Here is a 21410-nt window from a genome sequence, read left to right on the forward strand (position 1 = left end):
GGGCACTGTATTTCCATGCCCAGGCCAGTATGTCCTGTCGCCTGTTTGTGTCTATTGTTGAGTGAATGGGCATCTAGGGGGAGCGGGCCGCCCTCTGCAGTGGGGGCGAGGGCGCCAACCTCGGGTGCTGCAGTGCTCCGGGATGCTGTCACCGCGGCCCCGGGCTCACCTCCCCCTGCCCTGTGCTGGGGTGTGGGAGGTCGGGGTGCCTATTGAGCCAGCGGACTGCTGGCTCTCTTCTTCCAGGATTCTTCCTGGTCTTATGCCCCCCCCCCCTCCCCCTCCCCATACACAAACACACACACACACACACACAGAATACACATCACTCACAGATGTAGGATGGAGAGGCCACGTGGAGAGCTGCACCACCACTTGCCTCTCCGTTTTAATTGCACTTTAGTCATTATAACTCACAACACATACACACTTACAACCTGATACACATAGGACCTTTGGGGCAGGCATGTTACTCAGAGGTTGATGAGGTGGGGCCGCTGAGGTGGCCCCACTCGGATCCTCGTCACTGTCTGTCCCCAAATTTTATTTGCACTTTAGACATGGAGGGTTTTGGGGGGGCAGTGTGGGCAAGCACTGATGACCAACAGTTGGTGCTTGTGGCATAACTGTCCCCTCAATTTTAACTGCACCCTATACACCTCATTCACTCACAAACATTAACACATAGACCTACAAGTTGGGGAGGAGGAGGGGTGGATGGGTCATCTTACACCCCGATTTCTTACACCTCGCCCAGGGTAGGGGTCGGGTGGTTCCTTGGGGACCGGGCTGGTGGCGTCCTGGGGTCGCTGTTGGCCCTGGGGTGGTTTCCACTTGCCCCGTCTTCAGAGGGTGGGTAGCTATGGATGAATGTGTGTCTTTGTGTATTTGTCACCGTCTCCGTGAGTATGGGTGGGTGAGTGAATGTGTATGTATGGCATATCTGTGTCTGGGTAAGTATGTATGGGCATGTATGAGTATCTGTGCATAAATGTGTACACGGGTGTGTGGGTGTGTTTGTATGTATGGCTGGACCTGGGTCTGGGCCTTGTGCCTTGCCTCCTGGCCACTCCTTGCTGGTTGCCTCCTCCCCCCTACCCCCCTGGGATGGGGGTGCCTCAGGGTTCCTGGGTGGGGCTGGATGTTCTGGCGTGGGTGCTGGCCTGCCCCCCTTGGGGGTGCGGTGCGGGGCTGCGTTGGCTTCTTCGGCGTGGGGGGGGGCTCTGTGGAGGGTCGGGCGGTCCTTGGGTGCCGTGGGCCCGGGGGCCCTGCCGCCGGCCAGTGCAGGGGGCTGGCCGCTGGGGGGGGACTGGCTTCTCATCGCCTTGGGTTCCCTGGAGCCCTTGCTCCTCGACTGGGGGGGCTCCGTCTGAGACCACCCTCTCCCGTCTGCTGGGGTGGGTGTGCGGTTGTCTTTGGACTGAGTGGCCAGGGGTCTTCCTGGCTCTTGGTGGGCTGCTGGTGGCCTGGGTTTCCGGGGGCTTTCCATACCTGCCTCTAGCTTCTGATGGGTGGAGCTGCAGCGTTTTGCCCTCATTGGTAAGTACGTTCCATGACACAGACACAAACATGACACAGACACAAACGCCCACTCAATCACAACGCAACAAAATTGTTGGTGTGTGTAACATGCTTTGTTAGTTTTGTTTTTCACACACAAATTTATTTTTGCAAGTATTGATAGTATTTTTTTATGTTAAAGTGATGATCTATCTGATTAATAGACTTGTGCTCTTTCCCCTTTTTTTTTTTTTTTTTTTTCTTCTCTCCTTTTTTTTGCTCTCTTTCTCTCTCCCTTTTTCTTTTCTTTATTTTCCTCTTCTTCAGCCTGTCAGCTCTGGCTGTTACATTGTATGGGAAAAAATAACTCAGATAGATAAAATAAAGGGTTAAAACATCAACAAGAAGAGCCTATTGAGAACCTATAGAGCTCATCTTGAAATAGCAAATATGTTTGGCACAACAACGCATTCAGATCACAGTTCTGCTTGCAAGATCTACCAGACATGACAGGCTTTAAAAAAAAAATAAATAAATAAATAAAATAAAATAAAATAAAATAAAATACATGTTCATAGACATAAAATAATGAAAAATTTATAACATAAATTAAGTAAATCAAGTACAAATGATGGACTGACCTTTGGAGATTGGTGGCGCTGTCACTTGGTGTTGGCTCTCACTGCGGTATTGTATCACTTCCTGTTCCTGTTTCGGAGCACAGTGTTTTGCTGTCTGTTAGCTGTTATATCTGTATAACTCGATTTATCTGGATAATAACATATTTTAGTGTAATCTTCACCTACTTTAAATAGCATACTCTTTGCTGAATCACCTGTATTGACATTACTCACTTTATTTGTTTTTAGAAATTCGCTAGCTTAGCTCAGCTAGTAGCTTAGCCCTTAGCCGACTCACTACCAGCATGGCTTCTTCTCCTGTCTCTCCTGCACTTTCCTGCTCTGGGTGTCACATGTTTAGTTACTCCTCGGCCTCCTTTAGCAGTAACGGTACTTGTAATAAATGTAGTCTGTTTGTAGCTCTGGAGGCCAGGCTTTCTGAACTGGAGACTCGGCTCCGCACCCTGGAAAATCCTACATCTAGCCAGGCCCCTGTAGCGGGTGCGGACCATGGTAGCTTAGCCGCCGTTAGCTCCCCCCCAGCAGATCCCGAGCAGCAGGGAAAACAGGCCAGCTGGGTGACGGTGAGGAGGAAGCGTATTCCTAAGCAGAAGCCCCGGGTACACCACCAACCTGTTCACGTCTCTAACCGTTTTTCTCCACTCGGCGACACACCCGCCGAGGAACAAACTCTGGTTATTGGTGACTCTGTTTTGAGAAACGTGAAGCTAGAGACACCGGCGACCATAGTCAAATGTCTTCCAGGGGCCAGAGCAGGCGACATTCATGGAAATTTGAAACTGCTGGCTAAGGCTAATCGTAGATTTGGTAAGATCGTTATTCACGTCGGCAGTAATGACACCCGGTTACGCCAATCGGAGGTCACTAAAATTAATATTGACTCGGTGTGTAACTTTGCAAAAACGATGTCGGACTCTGTAGTTTTCTCTGGGCCCCTCCCCAATCAGACCAGGAGCGACATGTTTAGCCGCATGTTCTCCTTGAATCGCTGGCTGTCTGAGTGGTGTCCAAAAAATGACGTGGGCTTCATAGATAATTGGCAAAGTTTCTGGGGAAAACCTGGTCTTGTTAGGAGAGACGGCATCCATCCCACTTTGGATGGAGCAGCTCTCATTTCTAGAAATCTGGCCAAATTTATTAACCCTCCTAAAAACTGACTACCCAGGGTTGAGACCAGGAAGCAGAGTTTCAGTCTTACACGCCTCTCTGCAGCTTCTCTCCTCCTGCCATCCCCCCAAAACCCCATCCCCATAGAGTCGGTGCCTGCTCCCAGACCACCAAAAACCAAAGCTAAAATCAGCAAAAAACTATTTAAGCATAAAAATTCAAAAACAATAAATAATACAGCTTCATCAACTGCACCAAAGAATAAAACAATTAAATGTGGATTGTTAAACATTAGGTCTCTCTCTTCCAAGTCCCTATTAGTAAATGATTTAATAATTGATCAACGTATTGATTTATTCTGCCTTACAGAAACCTGGTTACAGCAGGATGAATATGTTAGTTTAAATGAATCAACACCCCCGAGTCACAGTAACTGTCAGAATGCTCGAAGCACAGGTCGAGGAGGAGGATTAGCTGCAATCTTCAATTCCAGCTTATTAATTAATCAGAGACCCAGACAAAGTTTTCATTCTTTTGAAAGCCTGACTCTTAGTCTTGTCCATCCTAATTGGGAAAATCAAAAACCTGTTTTATTTGTTATTATCTATCGTCCACCTGGTCCCTACTCAGAGTTTCTGTCTGATTTCTCAGACTTTTTATCTGATTTAGTGCTCAGTTCAGATAAAATAATTATAGTGGGTGATTTTAACATCCATGTAGATGCTGAGAATGACAGCCTCAACACTGCATTTAATCTATTGTTAGATTCAATTGGCTGCTCTCAAAATGTAAAGGAGCCCACCCACCACTTTAATCATACTCTGGATCTTGTCCTAACATATGGCATAGAAACTGAAGACTTAACAGTATTCCCTGAAAGCCCCCTCCTGTCTGATCATTTCTTAGTAACATTTACATTTACTTTAATGGATTACACAGCAGTGGGGAATAAGTTTTATTACAGTAGAAGTCTTTCTGAAAGTGCTGTAACTAAGTTTAAGGATCTAATTCCTTCATTGTTATGCTCTTCAGTGCCAACACAGTGCAGAGCAGCTACCTAAACTCTGCTCCCAGTGAGGTTGATTATCTCGTCAATAGTTTTACATCCTCACTGCGTATAACTTTGGATACTGTGGCTCCTCTGAAAAGGAAAGCTTCAAATCAGAAGTGCCTGACTCCGTGGTATAATTCACAAACGCACAGCTTAAAGCAGATAACCCGAAAGCTGGAGAGGGAATGGCGTCTCACTAAATTAGAAGATGCTCATTTAGCCTGGAAAAAGAGTTTGTTGCTCTATAAAAAAGCCCTCCGTAAAGCTAGGACATCTTACTATTCATCATTAATTGAAGAAAATAAGAACAACCCCAGGTTTCTTTTCAGCACTGTAGCCAGGCTGACAAAGAGTCAGAGCTCTGTAGAGCCAAGTATTCCTTTCACTTTAACTAGTAGTGACTTCATGGATTTCTTTACAAATAAAATTTTAGACATTCGAGAAAAAATTATTCATAACCATCTCAAAGATTATTCTTCATGTTCGGCTGCTTTCAGCACTGCTGGTATTTGTTTAGACTCTTTTGCTCCAGTTGATCTTTCAGAGTTAACTTCAATAGTTACTTCCTCCAAACCAGCAACATGTTTATTAGATCCCATTCCTACTAGACTGTTCAAAGAAGTCTTTCCAATTATTGATGCTTCAATCTTAAAAATGATCAATCAGTCTTTATTAGTTGGCTATGTACCACAGACCTTCAAGGTGGCTGTAATTAAACCTCTGCTTAAAAAGCCATCACTTGACCCAGCTGTCTTAGCTAATTATAGGCCAATCTCCAACCTTCCTTTTCTCTCAAAGATTCTTGAAAGAGTAGTTGTAAAACAGCTAACTGATCATCTGCAGAGGAACGGTTTATTTGAAGAGTTTCAGTCAGGTTTCAGAATTCATCACAGTACAGAAACAGCATTAGTGAAGGCTACAAATGATCTTCTTAGAGCCTCTGACAGTGGACTCATCTCTGTTCTTGTCCTGTTGGACCTCAGTGCAGCTTTTGATACTGTTGACCATAACATTTTATTACAGAGATTAGAGCTTGCTATAGGTATTAAAGGTACTGCACTGCAGTGGTTTGAATCATATTTATCTCATAGACTCCAATTTGTTCATGTAAATGGGGAGTCTTCTTCAGACAGTAAGGTTAATTATGGAGTTCCACAGGGTTCTGTGCTAGGACCAATTTTATTTACATTATACATGCTTCCCTTAGGCAGTATTATTAGAAAGCACTGCATCAATTTTCATTGTTATGCAGATGATACTCAGCTTTACCTATCAATGAAGCCAGATGACACACATCAATTAGTTAAACTGCAGGAATGTCTTAAAGACATTAAGGCCTGGATGACCTCTAATTTCCTGCTTCTAAATTCAGATAAAACTGAAATTCTTGTTCTCGGCCCCACAAATCTTAGAAACATGGTGTCTAACCAGATACTTACTCTGGATGGCATTACTTTGGCCTCCAGTAACACTGTGAGAAATCTTGGAGTCATTTTTGACCAGGATATGTCCTTCAATGCACATATTAAACAAATATGTAGGACCGCTTTTTTGCATTTGCGCAATATTTCTAAAATTAGAAACATCCTTTCTCAGAGTGATGCTGAAAAGCTCATTCATGCATTTATTACTTCTAGGCTGGATTATTGTAATTCATTATTATCGGGCTGTCCTAAAAGCTCCCTGAAAAGCCTTCAGCTGATCCAAAATGCTGCAGCTAGAGTACTGACAGGGACTAGAAAGAGAGAGCATATTTCTCCCATATTGGCTTCTCTTCATTGGCTCCCTGTTAAATCTAGAATAGAATTTAAAATTCTTCTTCTCACATACAAGGTCTTGAATAATCAGGCACCATCTTATCTCAAAGACCTCATAGTACCATATCACCCCAACAGAGCACTTCGCTCTCAGACTGCTGGCTTACTTGTGGTTCCTAGGATACTTAAGAGTAGAATGGGAGGCAGAGCCTTCAGCTTTCAGGCGCCTCTTCTGTGGAACCAGCTTCCAGCTTGGATTCGGGAGACAGACACCCTCTCTATTTTTAAGATTAGGCTTAAAACTTTCCTTTATGATAAAGCTTATAGTTAGGGCTGGATCAGGTGACCCTGAACCATCCCTTAGTTATGCTGCTATAGGCCTAGTCTGCTGGGGGGTTCACATAATGCACTGTTTCTCATTCACCTTATTTACTTTGCTTATACTCCACTCTGCATTTAATCATTAATCGATATTAATCTCTGGCTCTCTTCCACAGCATGTCTTTCTCTCCCCTCAGCCCAACCGGTCGCGGCAGATGACTGCCCCTCCCTGAGCCTGGTTCTGCTGGAGGTTTCTTCCTGTTAAAAGGGAGTTTTTCCTTTCCACTGTCGCCAAGTGCTTGCTCATAGGGGGTCGTTTTGACTGTTGGGTTTTCTCTGTATTATTGTAGGGTCTTTACCCACAATACAAAGCGCCTTGAGGCGACAGTTTGTTGTGATTTGGCGCTATATAAATAAAATTAAATTGAATTGAATTGAATTGAATTGAATTGAATTGAACCAGCCAAAAAAGTATGCAGTTTCGATTTAAATACACACAATGAAGTTAAATCCATAGATGATACTTCTGGTTTAGCACATGGTCAACAGATGTTCGTTTGACACCGATAACACTGTTCTCCATTTCAAAAAGTGCCCGCTCAATATCATTGACCTCTCTTAACTCGTGGAGATAAGCCACCCATAAGCATGTGTGTGTCCGGGGTGAAACCTTCCAAACGGAGAATTTGCATTAATATAGGGATGAAATGTCCATTCCAAAATCTTTTCGATAGGTGATCATAATACTTGAAAAAGTAGTGCCTCTCTAAAGGAGACCCACAGGTGTGCCTTCTTTGTGCAAATCTCTCTTCTGTGTTTTTGAATAATCATGTTTAGAACGGACTTGACGTTAGGTTTCACAAAGTCGAGCACGACCGCGTGTAGCTGACACGTCTCCACAGGGAAGTTGCACAGTTCCACCAGATCGTACTCCTGTGACATTGTAAAATTCTCACACTGTGCAAACGCTGCAGGACCAAGCTTATAACCTAAGTCCTGACCTCATCCTACTGGTCATATGCAGGAACTGTTGTTTTATTGGCACAGAGCACAGGACGTGCACGACCATCACAGTCACGGTGTTCCATTAACTAGCTAACCTCATACCACACAACGTGCATAATTCACATCTCAAACTAATAATAATATCAATGAGAGAGCAGCAAAAACATAGCTGATAACTCTATAACTAAACACATAAACACCGACATGAGAACTCCCATGATCCTTTGCTCTGACGCTAGCCGTGTGTGCAGACTACGATACAGAAAAAAAAACAAACGTATTTTAAGTTGTGATGTTTCCACAGCATATTTCTGTGCTGACTTTAGACTCTTTGTGCAGGCAAGCGGTTAGAGGATATGCCCCTATGGTGCTGAAAGCTGGTGTAGATGCTTTTGGGTAAAATAAAAAGTAGTTTAAGTTTATTTATCCAGGTCAAAAGACAGGCTTAACCATCAAGTTGTGGATTTTAAATCGTACATAGGAGTGGGGAGTGATCATACAGAAGATTATGGTATCATTCAGTGCACACTGTGGTTAAAGCAGGGGCGGACTGGGGAGAAAAAGTGGCCCGGGAGTTCCTGACAGACTGGCCCACTATATATATATATATATATATATATATATATATATATATATATATATATATATATATATATATATAAGATAAGATAAGATAAGATAGTGTTTATTTGTCAAATGCACAGTTATACACAGTACAATGCACAGTGAAATGTATTTTGTACCTGCAACCTTATATACACACACATATAAATAAGAAGAATAAAAATTAAAAAAAAGTAATTCACACTATACACTATACTCTATATACTATACACTATACACACTTTTTAAATTATAATATTTACACTGTGCAATAATGGTCCAGTTAGGGCTCAGAGTTGAGCAGACGGATGGCTTGTGGGTAAAAACTCTTCTTCAACCTTTCAGTCTTAGTCCTCAGGCAGCGGTAGCGCCGGCCTGATGGGAGCAGGGAGAAGAGAGAGTGTCCGGGGTGGCTGGGCTGTTTTAGGATCTTCATGGCCCTCAGCCTGCACTGCTTGGTGTAAATGTCCTGCAGGTTGGGGAGGGTGGTTCTGATGGTCCGTTCAGCTGAACGAACCACCCTTTTTAGGGCCATGAAGTCCTGCTTGGTGCAGTTTCCCATCCAGGTGGTGATGCTCCCACGCATGATGCTCTCAATGGTGCAGGTGTAAAAGTTCCTGAGCACCTTGAGTGGGAGCTTGAAGTCTCTCAGCCGCCTGAGGAGGTAGAGACGCTGTCTGGCCTTCTTCACAGTGATGTTTATGTGATGAGTCCAGGACAGGTCCTGTGAGATGGTCACTCCCAGGTATTTGAAGGTGTCCACTCTTTCCACCTCAGCACCACTGATGACAAGTGGATGGTAGTCCCTCTGCTGCTTCCTGCTGAAGTCCACGATCAGTTCCTTTGTTTTGCTGACGTTGAGCAGGAGGTGGTTCTCCTGGCACCAGTTCTCCAGGCGGGAGACCTCTCTCCTGTAGGCTGTCTCCTCATTGTGAGAGATTAGTCCCACAACAGCAGTGTCGTCAGCAAACTTGATGATGACGTTGGACTCTGACGTGGCCTCGCAGTCATGGGTGTACAGTGAGTACAGCAGAGGGCTGAGCACACAGCCTTGGGGGGATCCAGTGTTGAGGGTGAGGGAGGATGAGGTGAGGTGACCCACTCGTACCACCTGTGGTCTGCTGGTCAGGAAGCTGTGAACCCACCTGCACAGGGATGGGCCCAGGCCCAGGTCCAGCAGCTTAGAGACCAGCCTGGAGGGAACTATGGTGTTGAATGCTGAGCTGTAATCTACAAACAGCACTCTCACATAGTTCCCCTTACCAGTGTCTATGTGTGAAAGGGTCTTGTGGAGAAGGAAGGATATGGCGTCATCTGTGGATCTGTCTGGCCGGTATGCAAACTGTAGTGGGTCGAGGGTGGTGGGCAGTGAGGAGGTGATGAATGTCTTGATGAGTCTCTCAAAACACTTCATCACCACAGAGGTGAGTGCTATGGGCCTGAAGTCATTGGGGCTGCTGGGGTGTGGTTTCTTTGGGACAGGGACTATGATGGACTTTTTAAAGCAGGTGGGAATCACACACAGTTTCAGTGAGAGGTTGAATATCAGTGTAAACACAGGTGCCAGCTGGTCAGCGCAGGTCTTAAGGACACGTCCACTAATACCGTCTGGTCCAGCCGCTTTCCTGGTGTTTACACGTCTAAACGCCCTCCTCACGTTGCGCTCCGTCACAGTGAGTGTCTCCGCCCCTCCGGCCGGGAGCGCAGCGGGCTGTCGGCTTCCCGACTCAAAGCGCGCAAAGAAGATGTTGAGTTCATCAGCCAGAGAAGCGTCGGCACTCACCGGGTGTGTGTGTGGTGCTTTGTAGTCCGTGATGGTGCGTAGTCCCTGCCACAGTCCCCTGGGGTCAGACTGTTGTAGTTGCTGTTCCAGTCTGCGGCCGTAGCGATGTTTTGCCTCTTTCACCGCTCTGCGGACGTTGTATGATGCAACCTTGTAGTCCTCCATGTTCCCAGAGGCGAGGCCGGAGTTGTAGGCAACGGTGCGGGACCTCAGGGCGTCGCGGACAGATTTATCCACCCACGGCTTCTGGTTGGGAAAAGTCCTGATGGTCCTCCTAAGTGAAGTGTCTTCAACAACTTTCCCAATAAATCCCACAACAGTTTCCGTAAACTCCTCGATGTCTCCGCCCGCGCTGCTGCGAAACATGTCCCAGTCGGTTGAATCCAACGCACCCTGCAGAGCGGCCTCTGTTTGATCAGACCACCGTGTCACTTCTCTCACAGCAGGGGGTTCCTGCCTGAGCTGTTGTTTGTATTTCGGCATGAGAAGTACAGAGGTGTGGTCAGACTTCCCAAAAGGCGGAAGAGGCTTTGCTTTGTAGCCATCTTTGAATGGAGAATAGCAGTGGTCTAGGGTCCTCTCTCCTCTGGTGGGGCAGTCGATGTGTTGAATCAACTCCGGTATCAGCTTTTTCAAGTTTGCACTGTTAAAGTCCCCGGCTACGATGAGAGCCGCATCACGCTGGTTAGCCTGATAGGTGGAAATAGCCTCATGTAGCTCGGATAGTGCAGTGTTTGTGTCCGCCTGAGGTGGAATATAGACGGCGCTGAAGATGACCGAAGTAAACTCGCGGGGCAGGTAGTGGGGACGGCATTTCAGGGTTAGGAGCTCCAGGTTAGGTGAACATGATTGTTTCAGAAGGACAACATTCCTACTGTCACACCAGTTGTTATTAATCATTAGGCACACACCTCCTCCTCTTGATTTTCCAGACTCACTCGTTCTGTCCGTGCGATGAACATATATATATATATATATATATATCTGTATGTGTGTGTGTGTGTGTGTGTATACTGTAGATGAATCTATACATGGCACGTAGTGTATATGACTTTTATTGTCATATGGACAATATTACTTCCAGCAATAATATGATTACAATAATACAATAATATGACGTAACAAAATAACTAACAAACTTAACAACTTGACCCTGACAAAATACAGGGGAAAACAACTGGAAAGCTACTGAAACCTACATTGTTCACTCAGTGAGTAACCTCTGCAGCAACCGACTCTTTTCTGCTACACCATCTATAATTTTATCACTCTGTAGCATCTTTAGGACATCTGTCTGAGTAGCCATGAGCATGAAAGCCTCAAGGTGCTGTTGTGAAAGAGAAAAAGGTCTAATGTCTCTGGTTTGGGTCTGGTGAAATACTCAATCTCTGACTGATGGGCATCTAGGTCTTCCTCTTGAGTCACATCTCTCTCTGTAGAATCATCAGATTCACTTTCAGCCTATAAATAATTAGTAATTGTTAATTGAATTAATAGGCCTAAAGAACAACTACACAATCAGTAATAATACTAATACAAAAGCAATAATTAATGATATTAGTAGCTGGTATTAGTGCATCTTTATGGCAATGCGGACTTATTTTTTCACGTTTCAGTAGTGTCAACAGTGTCGCGGAGGGATCACATGATGAGTTAGACCCCCTCAGCAGTGTCAGTGTGCAACTGGCGTCTCTCTCTTGACTTGTCACTCATGGGATACAAACAGGGAGATGTAATTAATGTGGCCTTAGTATGGACAAGGCTTTTCCCGTTCGTGACTACTTGTATTAATAAGTGACACAGCTGCTGTATGTTTTCGTAGTCCGGCCCGGATTTTCTGGGACAAGATTTTTTTTTTCTGATCTCCGCTGCATGCCGTCAGCCCGCATCAGCTGGCCGGCATGCTCGTTCATGTGTTTACAGGCTCATTCCGCGACCGCGCGCTAAGCAGATTTGCCTGACTGGAGCGGGGGAGAGGTAATAGGCACCGTTAAACAGCAGCGTGACTATGGGCCGGGGCCGCAGTGCGCGGCAATGGCTCCTCCACGGACTGAGTTAAACAGCCGGCGGCCCGGCGGGCCACTAACCCATCGGCCCACCGGGGAAATCCCCGGTAGTAATGTATGCCAGTCCGCCCCTGGGTTAAAGTGTGTGAAAAACGCATATCTTTAATGATTAAATGATCTTCGACACTCCTTAGTGTTTTAGGGAAATAGTGTCGTGGTCCGGGGTCCAAAGGACCCCGTGTGTTTTTGTTTTGCTTCATTTTGTCTGTTCTGTTTTGGGATTTCTTTTGGTTGTGAGGTTTAATTGTTATTTCTAGTCCCTGGTGTTCTCTCTGTATTCTGTGTCAGGTCTGCGTTTCTGTTCCATCGTGTTACTTCCTGTTTTATTTTGATAGTCATCCAGTTCTGGTCTCTTGTGTTTAGTTTTGCTTCCCCTGGTCTCGTCAGTGTTATCAGTGTCACCTGTGTTCCCACCTGTTTCCTCTTCCCTCATCAGGCCTCTTGTGTATTTAAGTCCAGTGTTTTCAGTGCCTGTTGTCGCGTCGTCGTCTATGTCTCCTGCTGTGTATCCTGTTCGGCCTTCATATTTTGCTCGGTGTTTTGCCACTAGCTCTGCCTAGTCCGGCCTTTTGTTGTGCACCTGATAATAAAGTTGAATTACCTTTTACCTGTGCCTGGCGTGTCCTGCATTGGGGTCCTCCTTCCTGCCTGCCACACAGACGATACATGACAGAACGACGCGACCAGAATGGACCCCGCGGATATGGAGGTGTACAGCGGCTCTCGCCTGGCTCTGGGGGGACCTGAATATTGGAAGGGTCCCCGACAACGCCGCTCACCTCTACAGCCTAAGCCGCAGGTTTATCGTGGGGACGGACTGTTTTTGGCTCCAGCCGCTCCCGCACCTGCCTCTCCGCTCACTCGCCCCTCTTCCCTCTCGCAGTCAGAGCAACAACGGAGGAAGAGGAATTCTCGGCGGCAGCGGAGGGAGTTTTCTCCGGAGCCAAGTGGGATGACGCCAGAGGAAGCGTTTTCCCGGTACCTGGGATATAAAGGTCCCTGGCCACCCAGTTCACTCTCTTCACTGCCGCCTCAGCCTGTTCCGGAGGGCAGGCAGCTAGACTCCCAGCAGCGGTGGAGAGGATCCCCTCCGGCGCCGTGCGGTATAAAGCCGCGAATTTCATCGCCACCATCGCTGCCGCAGGTTTCCCCGCCGTCTGCACCACCAGTATCTCAGCCCACCAACACAGTGAGTCAGTCTGTTTTGGGTTCAAAAGGAACTATTAAACCACAAACTGTTAGCAAGGCTCACATGGACAAACCTGAAACCATATCATACCGTGAAGCTATGGACTCAGCGGCTCTTGCCCTATTTGAGGAAAAGAAAACAATAATCATTCGGAGAGTGGACACTCTGTGTTTTGAACTGTTGTCTGACCCGTGTGAGGAAGAACAGAAAGCCATTGCAGCCAAGCTTCAAGGGCTGGTTGATAACTCTCCTTGGCTTCTGGATTCCTTACACGGGTTAGTAAAGGACTTTCTGGTCACCACCCTTCGCCTTCAGCCGTCCACACCTGCAGCAGCAGAGCATCTGCCCCAGCTTCAGTCTCCGTCGCCTGCATCAGCAGAGCCCCCGCTGCCACAGCCTGCATCAGCAGAGCCCCCGCTGCCACAGCCACGCACCAAGCCGCCTGCAGCAGCAGGCCCCAAGCCACAGCCACGCACCAAGCCGCCTGCAGCAGCAGCTGCAGCTCTTCCTCTGTCTCAGTCAGCTGTAGCTTCAGCTCTTCCTCTGTCTCAGTCAGCTGTAGCTTCAGCTCCCCTCCAGTCTCCGTCAGCTGTAGCTTCAGCTCCCCTCCAGTCTCCGTCAGCTGTAGCTTCAGCTCCCCTCCAGTCTCAGTCAGCTGTAGCTTCAGCTCCCCTCCAGTCTCAGTCAGCTGTAGCTCCAGCTCCCCTCCAGTCTCAGTCAGCTGTAGCTCCAGCTCCCCTCCAGTCTCTGTCAGCTGTAGCTCCAGCCTCCCTCCAGTCTCTGTCAGCTGTAGCTCCAGCCTCCCTCCAGTCTCTGTCAGCTGTAGCTCCAGCCTCCCTCCAGTCTCTGTCAGCTGTAGCTCCAGCCTCCCTCCAGTCTCTGTCAGCTGTAGCTCCAGCCTCCCTCCAGTCTCTGTCAGCTGTAGCTCCAGCCTCCCTCCAGTCTCTGTCAGCTGTAGCTCCAGCCTCCCTCCAGTCTCTGTCAGCTGTAGCTCCAGTCGCTCTGCCTCGCACTCAGTCAGCCCCTGCTCCAGTCGCTCTGCCTCGCACTCAGTCAGCCCCTGCTCCAGTCGCTCTGCCTCGCACTCAGTCAGCCCCTGCTCCAGTCGCTCTGCCTCGCACTCAGTCAGCCCCTGCTCCAGTCGCTCTGCCTCGCACTCAGTCAGCCCCTGCTCCAGTCGCTCTGCCTCGCACTCAGTCAGCCCCTGCTCCAGTCGCTCTGCCTCGCACTCAGTCAGCTCCTGCTCCAGTCGCTCTGCCTCGCACTCAGTCAGCTCCTGCTCCTTCTGTACCTCCGGTCACGTCAGCTTCCCCAGTGTCAGCACTACCAGGTACCTCACAGTCTTCAATGTTAGCTGTAGCAGTCTCCCCTCAGTCTCGGTCAGCTGCAGCTACCCCTCAGCTTCGGCCAGCACCTCTGGTGTCAGTCTCAGTAGCTTCCCTGTCTCAGCCCCAGTCTCTCCCGTCAGCTGCTGTAGAGTCTCTAGTCTCCCAGTCAGAGTCCCAGTCAGCTCCCCTGTCACCATCAACCTCACCATCGGACTCACCCAAACAATGCCCTAAGCAGCCCCAGCCGTCGGAGGAGACGACTGCGCGCCCTGCAAAGCAGCCCCAGCCTGCGCATCCAGAGCCCACACTGGAGGGTCCCGCTCAGTCCGAGCCTCCTGTCTCGTCTGTTTGTCGCCGCCGCCATTGGAAGCACAGCCGGCCTCCTGTCCTGTCCCGAGGTCGGCCTCCAGTCCTGTCTCTTCGCCGCCGCCGCCGCTGGGAGCGCGGTCGGCCTCCAGTCCTGTCTCTTCGCCGCCGCCGCCGCTGGGAGCGCGGTCGGCCTCCAGTCCTGTCTCTTCGCAGCCGCCGCCGCTGGGAGCGCGGTCGGCCTCCAGTCCTGTCTCTTCGCCGCCGCCGCCGCTGGGAGCGCGGTCGGCCTCCAGTCCTGTCTCTTCGCCGCCGCCGCCGCTGGGAGCGCGGTCGGCCTCCAGTCCTGTCTCTTCGCCGCCGCCGCCGCTGGGAGCGCGGTCGGCCTCCTGAGGACCCTTCTTTTTCCTGGCCTGTGAATTCTGCCCCTTGGCCGGGGCGGCCCCCTGAACATTATGGACTGTTTTCTGGCCTTGTGCTGTTTTTTGTTTTGGTTCCTTGACTCTCCTGAACTGCTTCATCTGTCTCCACCTTCATCGCCTGGACTTTGTTTTGGACTGCTTTATCCGGCCTTGGGCTGCCGCCTGTTGTTCTCGCTCTGTGTTTTTGTTTTGTTTTGGACTTTGTCCCTTCCCTGGCAGACCCCCTGAACTGTTTTTGATTTCTGTTTTGTCTCCCGGGTTTGGTTTGTTTCGGTCCCTCCGTCCGGTTCCCCCTCCTCCCGCCCTGGTCTGGTTTTGTTTTGTTTTGTGTTTTGTTTCGGTTGGGACGTCTGGGGCCGTCCCTTGAGGGGGGGGTACTGTCGTGGTCCGGGGTCCAAAGGACCCCGTGTGTTTTTGTTTTGCTTCATTTTGTCTGTTCTGTTTTGGGATTTCTTTTGGTTGTGAGGTTTAATTGTTATTTCTAGTCCCTGGTGTTCTCTCTGTATTCTGTGTCAGGTCTGCGTTTCTGTTCCATCGTGTTACTTCCTGTTTTATTTTGATAGTCATCCAGTTCTGGTCTCTTGTGTTTAGTTTTGCTTCCCCTGGTCTCGTCAGTGTTATCAGTGTCACCTGTGTTCCCACCTGTTTCCTCTTCCCTCATCAGGCCTCTTGTGTATTTAAGTCCAGTGTTTTCAGTGCCTGTTGTCGCGTCGTCGTCTATGTCTCCTGCTGTGTATCCTGTTCGGCCTTCATATTTTGCTCGGTGTTTTGCCACTAGCTCTGCCTAGTCCGGCCTTTTGTTGTGCACCTGATAATAAAGTTGAATTACCTTTTACCTGTGCCTGGCGTGTCCTGCATTGGGGTCCTCCTTCCTGCCTGCCACACAGACGATACATGACAAATAGCTCCTGATGTTATTCAACTCTTCCTGTCAGGGGTTCTTGTCGAGCTTGCATTTGATCAAAACAACGGTGCATGTGAAGTTTTTGATTCTTCATGAATAAAAACAATTAAGGCCTCGCATGACTGAGACTTTGGGGCTTTTTTTAGGTGTTTATTAGGGACGTACATCTATTTGAGTAATACTATTCTAAACCTGTGATGTTTTACTTTATGTTCTGACTTTATCGAGTCAAATTTATAATGTTGTTGGATGATGAGAAACTAATGCAATGATCCTTTTCACACTGATGACGGGTTTATTATTATTATTATTATTGAATAAAAACAGACTATTCAAAAGTTTTAACTGTGGATTTTAAAAAAACAGAAACTAAAGTAACACACACCCTGGTAATTGGGAATGAATAGTTAAAGTGTACATGGGTGAGTGCCGACCTCTTTGTACCTGAAAATTAGAGTCAGTTACACTCAAAAAAAGGAATTTAGGTTGTCATTAAATTAAAAAAATAGTAACATGTTCTTTTAACAAAATAATTTCATGTTTCAACGGCAAACGTGATAAAATCATGTCAGATAAGCATGAAATTTAACAACCTAACGTTCATGAAATTCAGTCATGTTGAGATAACATGATTCAATGGAGTCAGAATGATCTTGCGCCGAAGACGGAGCAGCGAGATCACGGGAGATCACGCGAGATCACGCGAGATGACGTACCATTTGGTGTGCCCGGGAAATTTCGAACGGCAGTTATCAAGCGAAGAAGGAAGTTGGCTGGCGTGCATCATAAAAGGTAAGATTCAGTCTTTTTTTTTCTCGTCCGTCTAAATGCAAATGATAATATGTGAATCAAATCATCAGCAGACTTTTAATCATTTTCCGTAATATTTGGTCGCGTAACATGTTTGTTAGCTAAAGTGACGATAGTTAGCTGGCAATTATTCGTGTTTCTCTACCATTTGCGCCAATGTTTTGCCTGTTCCATGCTTGTATGTGGCACAATATTTTATGTTGTGTTGATTAAATAGGTTAATTTTAGGCACAAACAATGCTTCGTTTTAACTCTGCAGCTCCTGGAGCGATGTCGCTCGCGCTCCATTCATTTTTTCCTATAGAACTTGTGTGATGAGGCCACCGTGGCTTCACACAAGTTCCATAGGAAATGAATGGAGAGGGAGCGACGGATTTCCATCATTTGGACAAAACGACCCTTTAACACGAGTGGATCATCGCGTACAAGTTTTTCCACGCCTCCACAGCTCTGTGCTGTGAGCGTGCATGCGTGTGTTGTGCTCGCTGTGCAGAGGTCAGCTGTTATTTTTTCTTTACGTCAGCTGAAGCCACGATTGGAGCCATCGTTCAGTGCCGGTCTTGTGCGAAATTCTGTTCCTGTGTGAAAATCTGTTCCCCCTGTGTTGGGAGCACGCACTGCAGCCAGAGAGGCGGATCGAACTGTCTTCAGCAAACCTCATTTGGTATTTTCCCCAGTGATTTATGTACAACCTTCCCTACCACCCCTAACGTGCCCTATATTTCCAGTTGTTATTATCATGTTGCATTCCAGAGGCCTATACCAAAAGTTTGAATACATGTATAGATGCACCTCTGCTCAGGATGAATTAAATATTTTAATGGTTGAAAATTTATCTGATCTCTTTCAGAACATCACTTGTCTGTTGTTCATCTGCATGAGTACCAGTGAAGGGGGTCATCGGCCATCAAGTTTTTGATTTCAGTGGTTAATAGTAAGTTTTACCAGATCTGAAGTGACTGATTCTAATGTTGGAGTGCTTATAAAGCTAAACCTGCATGTGAAGAAGCCAAAAAAAGCAGAAGTAAATTACTGCCCCAGCTATCCAGCCGTGAAACAGCAGAGACACTGGAAGAGTTGAGAGTGACGCTCCTCTCAGAAGTAAAAAAGAGAAACAATCATCAGAAGTTGGCAGAAATGATGGACAAGACCTTTGCACTCAGAAGGCAAGAATGTATTTGGAGAGGCCCCCATGATAGCAACAAGGTGGCGAGCTCTCTTCCATGTTTGTGACATAAGTGGATGAATGCATAAAAGAACAAGCCCCACTGCATGCAATGTGTCACAATACATATTGGCAGACTCCGAGAAGTTACTCATACTGATGTGGATTTACTGAAGGCCAGCAACTGTAGCCTAAGGCTACATTCACACTGCAGCCTGAAGTGACCCAAATCTTTTTTCTTTTTTTTTTTGCCCTTATGTGACCTGTATCTGATCTTTTCATGTCAGTCTGAACAACATTGGATTTCACAAAAAAATCGGAATTGAGCATTAAGGCCTGCACTGTGAACGTAGCTTTAGTTGGCCTTCTGACAAAGAAAGTTCATGTATAGATAAATACATGTATTATGCATTTACATTTCTTAAACAGAACTGCTATCTCAAACGTTTACCAAAGGTGACGGTACAGTGCCAAACTAAGTTTTGTCTACTTTTTTGGTTTTTTTTGTAGGTGAGTGCAGAGTTCGAGAGAATCACAACAATCCATTTGCAGTCAACATTCTTCTCCAGGCTTGATGTTCAATCTGCAAACCTAATGAAGGCGTATGCCAAGAAAGGAGGCGTTCAAGGGAGAAAAATCAAGACCATCCTGGCACCCATAACCCAGGTATGATACCAGTGTAAAAGTGACATTACTGAAAACTTGTCTATTGTAGAAATGACTTTGAGCACCACATCCGTTGTTAAACTAGAAGGATGTAAACTGTTTTGGAGTGGTCTACTTTTCACATATTTCAGGCATAAATATTTCTTAGATGACATCTTCAACTAGGTGGTAAAATAAAATGTTAAAATAATTCATTTTAATCATGGCGTGATGAAAGGAAAACACAAAGTAGTAAAAATAGTTAAGTAATGGATTCTTAAAGATCTTTTAAACAGACTATCCCTGATCAAACAATCTAAGCTGTATAAAATGTTAGCCACTGATCACTTTTATATTATGACTTCCTTTGAATTTAGTTAAGTTTCCAAGTGTGTGAACCTACACTGCTGGATTGTTGAAATTGTGTTTTCACTGCTTTCTTCTTTTTCTGATCTGCATATTAAGAATGAAACTATTGAAGTCAGAAGAGAATACATCCTCAAAGGTCTCTGCATGTACCTGAATGAAGACCCAGAGAAGCTGGTGAAGGAATACCTGGTATGTTAATTTACCTATGTGTTTATGATAGGGATGATCAGAGTTGGAGTTAATTGGGCTTCCTGTGTATTCCTATTAGATTTAAAATTATGTTAAGAGAAGGTCATTAAAACTCTTCTTTTTCTTCTTTCTCTTGGTTAAATTTCCAGTTTCCAATTTATTTATAATGCACATTTAAAAATAACAAAAAGTTGACCAGACATTTAAAAACATGCACCATACTTTGGCACAATCGCAAACCGCCCTTACCTACTAGACATTTACAACCCATTGTTACTCTAAATTGAATCACTTGCTGTTGTTGAGGGTCACTTGAAGAAGGGGGAAGGTATAAGCACTGACTTGTGGGACGTCTTTACTAGGGCTGGGTGATATATCGAGTTTTTAAGAAATCTCGATATATATTTTTATATGCGATATAAGATGAGACAATATCATTTATATCGATATAGTCATGTTACAGTCATACTTGTTTGTCTCTGAAAAACTTCACACTGCCTCGCCTTTCTCCCTCACCGCTTCACCCATAAATAATGCAGGAAGCGACAGCATGGCAGTGTTGCCAACTTAGCGAATTTGTCACTAGATTCAGTGGCTTTTCAGACCCCGCTGGTGACTTTTTTCTTTTTTTTTTTTAACCAAAAAGCAACTCGCGACCAATGTAGCGACTTTTCCCGGTGATGTCGCCGATTTTTGGAGAGTTTTGGAAACCTGAAATCCTCCGCTGTCGCTGTGTTTTGTGTACATACAGCCTTCATAATGTGTCCGTTTATATGCTTTGGCATCGCCTGGACCCCCAAGAGTCCCTGGCCATACCACAACTAGATAGCATAATTTGGTTTGTACTGTAAGTCATGTGACCTTAAAAGCGGAGGTGGGTCTTTTTTGTGTGCATGCATTGTCATGGCATTTACTCCATCATGGGAACAAGACAGGTTCTGCACATGGAAGATGTTTGGTTTGTATACAGAGTTGCTATGGAGGGCTTTGTACTCGCCCATAAGTATGACTGGTTTGGAATGACAGGCAATGTGGCAGACACTCCAAGCAAACTTGCAAATTGAGGGTGACTGGCCATGAAATACTGGGCCTGTTTGGGATTCACCCTCTGTCCTTGTCTTTCTGACAATAACAAACACACATACCCTACTTTAGCTCCTAGTTTTTCCTGTAATGAGACAATATACCTTTTCCAAATTGGAAAATCTAACGCTGGACTCACGATTACCACAGACAGGCCTATGGTAGAGCTTAGTTGTTGGAAGTATTTCACCATGACTCAGTCAAATTTTTATGTTAATTGGTTATTTGATTACATGTGTTTTGTTATGAATATGGATTAGGGTAGTGAAAGCTGTTTTACATACTGTAAAGATTGTGTACTGTAAATATGAATGCAGTGCAAATCAATTTAAGAAATCTTTATTCTTTTTTGCAGGATGTTAATGAAGGTGCTCAAACGGCCATAGCAGAGACTGCGTTTGAAATCTTTGTCCTTCAAGCAGAAGGTGCAGAGCCTGGTGATGACCCCATGGATGTTGGGAGTGGAAGTAATGAGTAACTTGGACAGTGTATCTTTTGCTGTAGAGATGTTGCTGGGTCTTGTCTATGTGCTAAGAGAGGCAAGAGAGTTTATTCCTTGTTTACTAGTCAGCAAGCTATGGAAGCTCGTTTCCGCCACTAAAAAAAAAAAAATCGCCATCCATAACTCAAAATTTTGAGTTATTAACTCGAAATTTTGAGTTAATAACTCGAAATTTCAAGAAAATAACTCAAAATTTCGAGTTAATAACTCGAAATTTTGAGTTAATAACTCGAAATTTCGAGTTAGCAAAGCCAATCAAGATGCGTGGTGATGGTACGTCATTTCCTTGTTACGGAAATAAAACCCGGAAGACACCAGTTATCAATGCTACAGCTAAGCTACCAGTACAGATCCGATCATGAATGAGCAAATTGCTAAGTACTTTCAGCGAGGATTTACAAACGATGAAATCCTTGCGTTATTAGCTGAATCACATGGCATCATTATCAGCAAACGCACCCTCGAAAGGATCTTACACAAGAACAGACTTTGGCGCAGAAAGAACAAAACTGAGGTGGAAGAGGTGGCGGCTTTTATACAAGCGCAACTGGAAAACTCAGGTCAGTCACATGGATATCGCTGGATGCACCAGAAGTGTTGGATGAATGGAATTGTGACTGACAGAGAAACAGTTCGTCTTCTGCTCCGTTTACTCGACGGTGAA

Source organism: Archocentrus centrarchus, chromosome 16 (assembly GCF_007364275.1).
Source record: "Archocentrus centrarchus isolate MPI-CPG fArcCen1 chromosome 16, fArcCen1, whole genome shotgun sequence".
NCBI lineage: Eukaryota > Metazoa > Chordata > Actinopteri > Cichliformes > Cichlidae > Archocentrus > Archocentrus centrarchus.